This window comes from Coptis chinensis, chromosome 4 (assembly GCF_015680905.1).
Source record: "Coptis chinensis isolate HL-2020 chromosome 4, ASM1568090v1, whole genome shotgun sequence".
In the NCBI taxonomy this organism is placed as follows: domain Eukaryota; kingdom Viridiplantae; phylum Streptophyta; class Magnoliopsida; order Ranunculales; family Ranunculaceae; genus Coptis; species Coptis chinensis.
In genome coordinates this window covers 52,604,771-52,613,621 of record NC_141459.1, presented here as the reverse complement: position 1 = coordinate 52,613,621, position 8,851 = coordinate 52,604,771, and positions in this window count along the sequence as shown.

Below are 8,851 nucleotides of genomic sequence, written 5' to 3'. Positions count from 1 at the left end.
GGCTAGAAGCAGTGGCACTCCATCAGGCGCTGCACTCCAAGGTGCTGAAATGCGGAAGTGAGAAGGAAAAAGAAAGAAAATTTGGGAGTGAAAGGTGAGAGACGAATGTGAGAGATGTGAGTTTTGTGTGGAGAATGAATGAAGTTTATATAGGTTTGAGTTTCCAAAACGAATTGGGAAGTTTCCAAAACGTTTTAAAGCAATTGCCGGAAACAGAAATTTTCAAAATCGGAAACAGAAACTACCCATATTCTTGATTCTAATACAAACCTAATATCTCTTAGACTGAATTTAGAATAGTAACTTCTAAACTCTTATAGATTTCATCCTACCACCACATCTAATCCTAGGCATGCCCATATCGGCAATATTCTCAACCATCACTCCAAAACAACTTCTAAAATGGAGGATCATATAACAAATCATGTTAGAGTAAATAATACCACCCCCAAACAATTCGGGAAGGTGGGATTAACAATAAAAACAATGTACAATTTGAAAAGAACCATATTATATTAAAATTGAAATTCAAACAACATTTAACAACCAAATTCAAATTTAACTACGAAATTCAAAATTAACATCCGAGCTAATAAAAACAATAATGCAATACATGCATAATTCACACCATAGAGAAACATTACTCAAAAACTGAGAAAATATGCAAGAGTGGAAGACATGAATTATGTTAACCGTGGACTTAGGATCCGGTACTTACAGACACACACTCCCTAGGGAGGGCCCGGTTACCTGAATGGTGCACTTATCAATATATGGAAGTGAAAGGAAGTACACCGAAGAATAAAATGAGTCTTTTATAGTCAGATACTCAAGACTTTATCTAACACATGTATATAATGAACATGTAGTTTACCATATATCAATAACCGAAATAGTTGTGGATCATTCCATAAATAATTACCGTGGAATGCACCCCCAAACAGAAACAAGCACCAAGATTTTTGACGACGCAACTTAGTGAAATGAAAGCAAAGTCTGATAGATCTAGAACGTAACCGAGCATGCACCTTCTTTTTCCTCCAACGAAGAGGTGGCCAAGTGAATGAGTGTGAAAAAATGGATGGTTGTGGAAGATACTTGGAATGTGGATAAGTGTTAGAAGAAAAGGGTGGGAAGAGTGATTGGATTCTGTAAGGGATTAGCTCAGGTAGTTGGTGGTAGGGTGGTGCTCTAGGCAGTGCTTGAGAGAGTGGATCATCACAGGCTCTTAGAAACTTATCAAATTCCTCATCTAGATTGTTCGCATCCATATAATTATGGTATTCATCTCCATCTTTGAGGAATTCATTTATCTCGTCTATTGTGAGGTTTACTCCATCTCTCATAGGGTCAGAAGGTAGGGTGAAAAATTCTGTCTCTAATTCTGTTTTGTTCAAGGAGTCAAAATTGTGATCTTTGTCTTCTTCCATAAGAGGGGTATCTACTAGTGAGGGGACGAGATTGTCGGAAGCACTAATGTGATATACAAAACTCTCAATAGACTTAACTTCACCTTCTACAGGAAAACATAGTTGTCTCTGCTTTTGTCTAAACATGTTAACTTCCACAGAAAGATTTCCAAAAGAAAGAGTCATTGAGCCATCCCGGCAATTGATTTGGGCAGTGGCAGTTGCCAAGAAAGGATGCCCTAAGATGATGGGAATAGAATCATGAGCAACTTATGTGTCAAGAATAACAAAGTCAGTTGGATAGTAAAAATCCTGCACTTTAACGAGAATGTTTTCAACTACACCCTTGGGATACTTAATAGAACGATCGGCTAACTGCAAAGTCATTTTTGTTGGTTGAAGTTTTGTTAGACCTAGTTGTTTATATAAATAAAAAGGGAGTAAGTTAACACTCGCTCCCAGGTCTAATAAAGCAGTTGTTATGAAGGTATCACCTAAGGTGCATTGTACAGTAGGACGACTAGGGTCCTTGTACTTAACAATTCCGTTATGTTCAGATAAAGAAGGATATTGTTCAGTTAAGAAAGCTTCATTGGGTATGTTGGTTTTCCTCTTATTGGTGCACAATTCTTTTAGAAACTTAGTGTGTCTAGGTAAACTTTTTATAGCATCTAGAAAAGGTAGGTTTATAGTCAAATTTTTAAACACTTCCCTAATCTCATCAAAAATTTTGTCCTTTTTAGACATAACTAGTCTCTGGGGATATGGTGGTTTATCTCTATATTTAGCAATATTATTAGTCTTTGCTTTATCTCTATCCATTTTCCATCTAGGTGTCCATATTGAAACCTCTACAGGTGTAGGATCATCACTTTCTATTATTGGGTCTTGTAATGTTTTCCCTTTTGGTTGTGGTTTAACTGGTACTTCTACAGTTGTAGGGTCTTCAGTTTTTATTACAGTATTTGGTATGGTTTCAATTTCAGCTTATGTTTGCAGGTGGTCTTCAGGCATAGTTACTTTGTTATCAACTACTCTCCCAGAACGAAGGGTAATGATTGCCTGTAGGTCCCCTTGGTTTATATTACCATTAGAGTGAATACTGTTTATTTCGAAGGCGGTGTTTGTTGACTTAGGAGTAGGCACTGCTTGACCTGGAAACACGCCTATTTGGTTATTATTTTGGTTATGAGACATGTCAATAACCTTTTGGCACAAAGACTGCATCATTTGCATCGTTTGTTTCATCATATTAGAGTTTTGATCATGCTGATCTTTCATCAAGTTTGAGTTTTGTTGCATAATTTGATTTTGTTTTTCCAACAAGGTCACTACTAATTTGTCTGTAGATGGTTGAACTAGCATTAAGGCTTGTTGAGCGTTCATGTCTTGATGTTGATAGTTCTGGGTCATGTGCACTAAACCTCTATTTTGGTCACCTAAGTTTCCTTGTCCTTGAGGTTGAGTTAATTGGTGGAAGTTTGATGGTTGTGGTGGTGGTTGTGCATAGACAAGAGGACAATAGAAGTCGGAATGCTCAAGACTAAAACAAACATTACAACGAGTAGATTTAATGTTCATGATAGGAGTGGGTTGTTATTTAATATAGATGGCATCTACCTTTTTAGTATGGGCATCAATAAGAGTTTTAAGCTCAGAATCAGGTTTAACCTCAAAAGAAGAAGAAGTGGAGCGGGAAGATTCGTTATCTCCCCAATTGTTGTTCATCTTAGATTGATCCTCTAAGAATTTATAAACCTCTGAGGCTCCTTTACTAAGAAAACTACCCCCAGTCATGATATCTAGAACCTCCTTATGATGATGTAAAAGCCCCTTAAAGAAGGCAAGAACAAGCGTGTCCTTCGCAAGATTATGATGCGAGCATTCAATGAGAAGATCAGTGAAACGATTCTAGGCCTCTGAAAAGGATTCATGAGGATTCTGGTGGAAGAAATGAATCTTTTGAAGCATTTCATCTGTCTTCAGTGGTCAGTAAAACTGTTCCATGAACAATTGAACAAGATTAGCCCATGAGTCCATAGAGTTTGGCGTTTGGGTAGTTAACCAAGACGCCGCCTTGTCGGCTAGGGTTAATGGAAACACCCTAAGTTTAACTTGATACAGACTTACGCTAGGATGATGGAATGTAGTGAGAACTTGGTCTATCCTACGCATATGCTGGTAAGGTTTCTCGTGGTCTAAACCATGAAAAACTGGTATCAAGTTAAATATATTAGGGGGAATTCGAAAATCCCCCACTAGGTCTGCAAGAACGATGCACAACTTAGGGCCATCGTTTAGGGCTTTATAAAAATCAGAGAGAGGAGTTTCTTGTTCTTTAGCCATTGATGCAGGTGTAGTGTGTGAAATTCTAGATAGGCGTGTGGTATTTATGTCTACGAAAAACAAGCCTAATTATACTAGAATTAAAACTCCTCTGACAGAAGAGGCGAGGAGTGGAAAAAGGAGTACCTGAATGCCTCTGATAAACGTAAAATGTATAGTTTACCTACGAAATGAACGATGAATTCACAACGTAAGTAAACTAAACTGCTATTTGCTAGAGCGTTTATCAAAAGTTTTCTACTCTCGATGCGATTGCACTAAGTGGAGTAGGAAGTTCGTTCCACTCCTAGTTCCCTAGCACGGATTGTTTTCTAAGTCTAAGTAATCAGTCTTAAATCTAATGAGAGATTTACATTTGGGGGGGATTATACTACGATGCAATATGAAATTGATTATTTTAATTTAAGCTACTTAATGCTATGGAAATACGATAGTTTGAATTCAGATAAAGAAATAGAGGGGAATTGAATTCACCTCGAATCCAACTTAACAACCTAGCGTAGAAGGTTGTATCTCAATTCTCACGCTTCTACGGGCGAGAATTTCGAAGTTCTAATCCCTAGTGTTCATGGCATTTCTACCGGATACTAACTAGCATGTGAGGTCGCCCACCCATTCTCATGGCTAAACACGACCTTCTAGAGTGGAATAGATTCTACAACCAATTCTATACTAACCACTAAGTTTTCATCAAGGCTTCATCAACCCCTCTAATGGAGGTTTTAGCCTTGAGTCATCAACCTAACATTTCCCATTAAATCTAAACTAAACATAATGTAAGAAATTGAATTTTACTTAATTAAACAATAATGAATCTAATTTAATGACCGAATGGAATGATAACAAGAATTTAATTTAGATCTAGAATGGAAATGACAAAATTCAAATTGACAACTAACTATTTTATTAATCTAATCAATCAAGAACAATCATTCAAAGATTTAATCTAAAAACAGAATTGAAATGGAACTAAAACTTAATCTATTAATAAAACTAGATCTAGAATTCTATATATTAATTTAGGTCTAACTAGCTACCATTAACAAAGAGTGAAGCTTTTGTTTTATACATCCAGATCCAAAAATCGTGCATGGGCTTGGAGCCATGTTTTGGGCCGAGAAATCGCCCAAAACATAATACTTTCGGGTCCAAAAGGCCTCTTCAGCTGCAGTTGGCTTCCACAGACTTTTCGTCCACTTCTGCTCCTCTGATTGGGTCAAGGCTTGGACCATTGGAAAGCTCTTTCCGAGCTGGTCGTTTTGACATAAGGTAGGCCCAATTCGGTGTCTGAGTCCAAAGATATGGCATTCGAAGTTCTCACCGACTGTTTGCTCCTTTATCTCGCTAAAGTGGCAATACATTCATATAATGGACTTTGAAGCCCTGAAATGCATAAAACACGTAATCAGTATTAACTCTTACTTATTATTCACATAATTGGTCTAACAAGATGATTATTAAGGGGTTAAAACTACAGTTTTGGGCTCTTATCAAACCACCCCCAAAACAAGATTTTGCTTGTCCTCAAGCAAAGATGAGAAATTAGAATAAGTGACCAAAAAAAATGGAGTTCTAACTATTCTCGCTTTCACTGAGTGCGATTGCATTGACCATATGCAACAAGGCCTTAAACCACTAGGAATTCCCTAGTGGACGAAGTTATAGCCTCGTGAGAGTTTTCCAGTGAAGGTACTCACAAACTTCATCTATACTACAACGACTAAGAAATAAAACTATTGTTTTCTCATTCATGTCTCAACTATCTATACATCTCACTAGCAAATACATAAGAATAACCCAAATGTAACCCTAAGCTAATATATGCATAATAATCAATCATCTAAAATAAACATATAACAATGAGTAATACTATGAAATGTAATAGCAGTGTCCGTTTCTGAAAACTCGGATTAAGCGCCCTTAAGTAGGTCCTCACATAAATGTCAAGACAAAACCACTCTGATTTTTCCACTCAAGTTTTCATTGCTCCAAAGGTGCGGTGGGCACACTTTACCTTACAATCTCAATGACAACAAGGAAGCCGAGTCGATCAAACACATCTGCCACTTTACTATCACACTAACCTATTCCTAATCGAGCTAGAGGTCTTTATTAGGTGTCATGGGATTAGGAGATGGTTTAAGAAGGAAGGAAATGGATATTCAAAAGGACAAGTCCGAGATAATAGAGTCTTCATATTATGTAACTTAGAGAAAACCTTGTTATTTTCTTTTGCTTCTATACTTTGTTTCCATCCTTAGCCATATTTTTTTTTTTTCTTTTTTCTTTGGCTTTTGACTCCTTTATTCTATTTTTGGAGTTTTATTTATTTCTATTTTTTTTTTTTCTTTGGATGGAAACTTCTTTTCTTTAATTCCTCAAGCAACTAACTAATTTTTTTTTTTACACAGTTTTTTTCTCTTCTTCTTTCTTCATCATTCTATTCTCGGACTTATTCTAAATTGGGTAGGTTGATTTTTTTTTTTTTTGTTTTTGTTTTTTGTAACAGGGTAAAGGAATTGTGGTTTATGGAAGGCTAAAGGAAGGCTCGTGAGGGGCTTATTTAGCGGAACATAATTCATAGGTTTGAATTTCTCGCTATATCGATCCAAAAAGGGCCTAAATTCTCGCTAGATATGGCATAGTGATCAAGCAAGTGGACGTGTGATATCTCTATCCGATTTTACTTCTCCCTTGTGTCATTTCTCAAATGTTTCGCTTCATATATAGGCTTTTTAGGCTATATTCTCACAGGATTTGTAGAATAAGTAAGTACTCTAGCCTAGATTTCAGAACTTATCGCTAACAATCATAGATACTCATGTAATAAATTTATAGATAGATGCAAAGATTATTACCTACATATTAACCTAAGTTTCTAACAATTATTCCGATGCAAAAGCTATGTGAGACTTCTAAATTGTTAAGAGCATAGAAAAGAAAACAATACCAATATTCCTAAGTGTATAGCATACTTTTTTTTATTTATATTTTTGAATTTTTGAAATTTTAAGTAGAAAACAAGTGCATATTATACATATATATATCCTAACAGATGTCTTAATTACACGTGTTTCTATGCCCCCCAAACAAGAAGCATGCTTTGTCCTCAAAGCATTTAAATAAAGAGGGTAGGAAAAATACCATTGAAGCGCCGTGGAAATTCGTGAACATCCGCAAAAACAAAGTTAAAACATACTAATATAGTAATAAAACCGACGCAACTCTATAAGAGTTCCACCCATTATGGGGTTAATGTAATGAAATTGCTTGGGACTTAAGCGCACACTAACTTAACTAAAAACTTACCCGCACCCCAAAGATCTACTCGCCATCCTCCTCTTCTATATGAGGTTCTTTTCGCGATCCCCGCCATGCCATAATAACTTGCCACGCCCGGCCGCGTATCATCAACTAGTGCTAACCTCTCTAGTGTTATTTGGTCCGATGGGGTGTAAGGGGCAACCAAATGTGGTTGCATTCTGCCATCCCGCCAAGTCATGGCTCGAATGATCTTTACCATTATCGATTGGTGGGTCTCATGATTTCGACCCTTTCCCAACTGCGGTAATCGCTTACGCATTATGGGTAGGCAAGCCGCGATAATGCGGCAAACCAAGACAGGCATAAGAAGGTACTTATGCCTCAAGGTATGGCCTCGCCTCAGAGTAGCAACTAAAAACTCGGGAATGTCATACCGACGACGCCCCTCGCCTAAAGCAAGGAAAACGCCACCAATATTATTGGCGTAAGTAAACCGCCGTTCCCTAGAATGTTCATCATGATGAACAACATGGTTGCGCTCTACATTCAGCGATAGGCTACTCGTATGTGATGTTATATTGGTCTTTGTCCATGATATTTAAACACCCTCCCCCATAATACTCATGGAAATAAGCATATTCATATAGGTATGAAGTTATCCGTCATATATCCCCACGGTGCATAGTGGTCGTAATGGCAACCCAAAACCAAAGCTATCAATTGCTTATCAATTTCATAGTCGTGCCATCAATAGCAAGGGAAAATTTTGTTCTCCTTCTTGGGTACAATAAAAGTAATATTATTATAGAAGAATTCAGTTAGCTTAGGTGAAAAAGAGTCGCCATCACTCACCGTAAGATGCCGCCATCCTAATCGCACGATCCGGCCATGAACGATGCTCCATAGGTATCGGTTCCCATCAAGTCTTCAAATGACTGCTCAGAATCACTATAGGAGGTGTCATCTCAAAACTACTCAGAGAACAGGTGCGAAAACCTGGAAGAAACCTCAGAAAAATTTGAATTTCCCCGTGGCTTACGGGTGGAGGCTGGCGCTGTTGTGATAGAGCGCGAAGTCGCCTTTTAGGTTTTTGAAATTATAGTGTTTGAGCTGGTCGCTTGATTGCTGGCGCGCTTTTTAGATTTTTCGATTTACAGTGTTTTTAGGGCGGGTCGCGCTCTAAACAAAATTTCTGACAAAAGTGTAAAGGCGCTTCCTCAAAGGCCGCTGGCAGAAGTGCGTAAACCGAAGTTGACAAGAGAAACAAGAAGAAAAAGCTTGGAGTAAAAGTGAGAGATGATTGTGGGGTGTAGTGTGGGTTGTGAGTGTAGAAAGATGGAAGTTTAAATAGGTTCCGGGTTTCCAAAACGAATCGGCAAGTTGCCAAATTGTTTTAAGGCAATTTCCTAACTTGAAAACCGCCAAACCCCGAAAACGAAACTATCCATAGTTTTGATTTCCTAACAACCCCGGTATCTTTTAAACTTGGTTTAGCATAGTAACTTCTAAACTCTCCTACATATCATGCTACCACTACAAAAATCATAGCTATGCCGATATCGGCCTAATTTTCAACTCTAACTCCAAGACAACCTTACGAAAAGATGATCAAAATAAATTATATTAAAATAATATGAAATCCAAGCAATCTAAAACAAACAACTTAATATTTAAATCTAACTACTGAAATAAAATTCCACTAACAAAACAATAAAAACAATGAAATAACAGACGAACCGATGGTGAACACCTAGGCGCAGGAAAGAAGATGGTCCCCGAGATGGAGATCGGTTCTCAGGTGAAGAATGGCTTGAGCCATCCGGCCCTCGCGA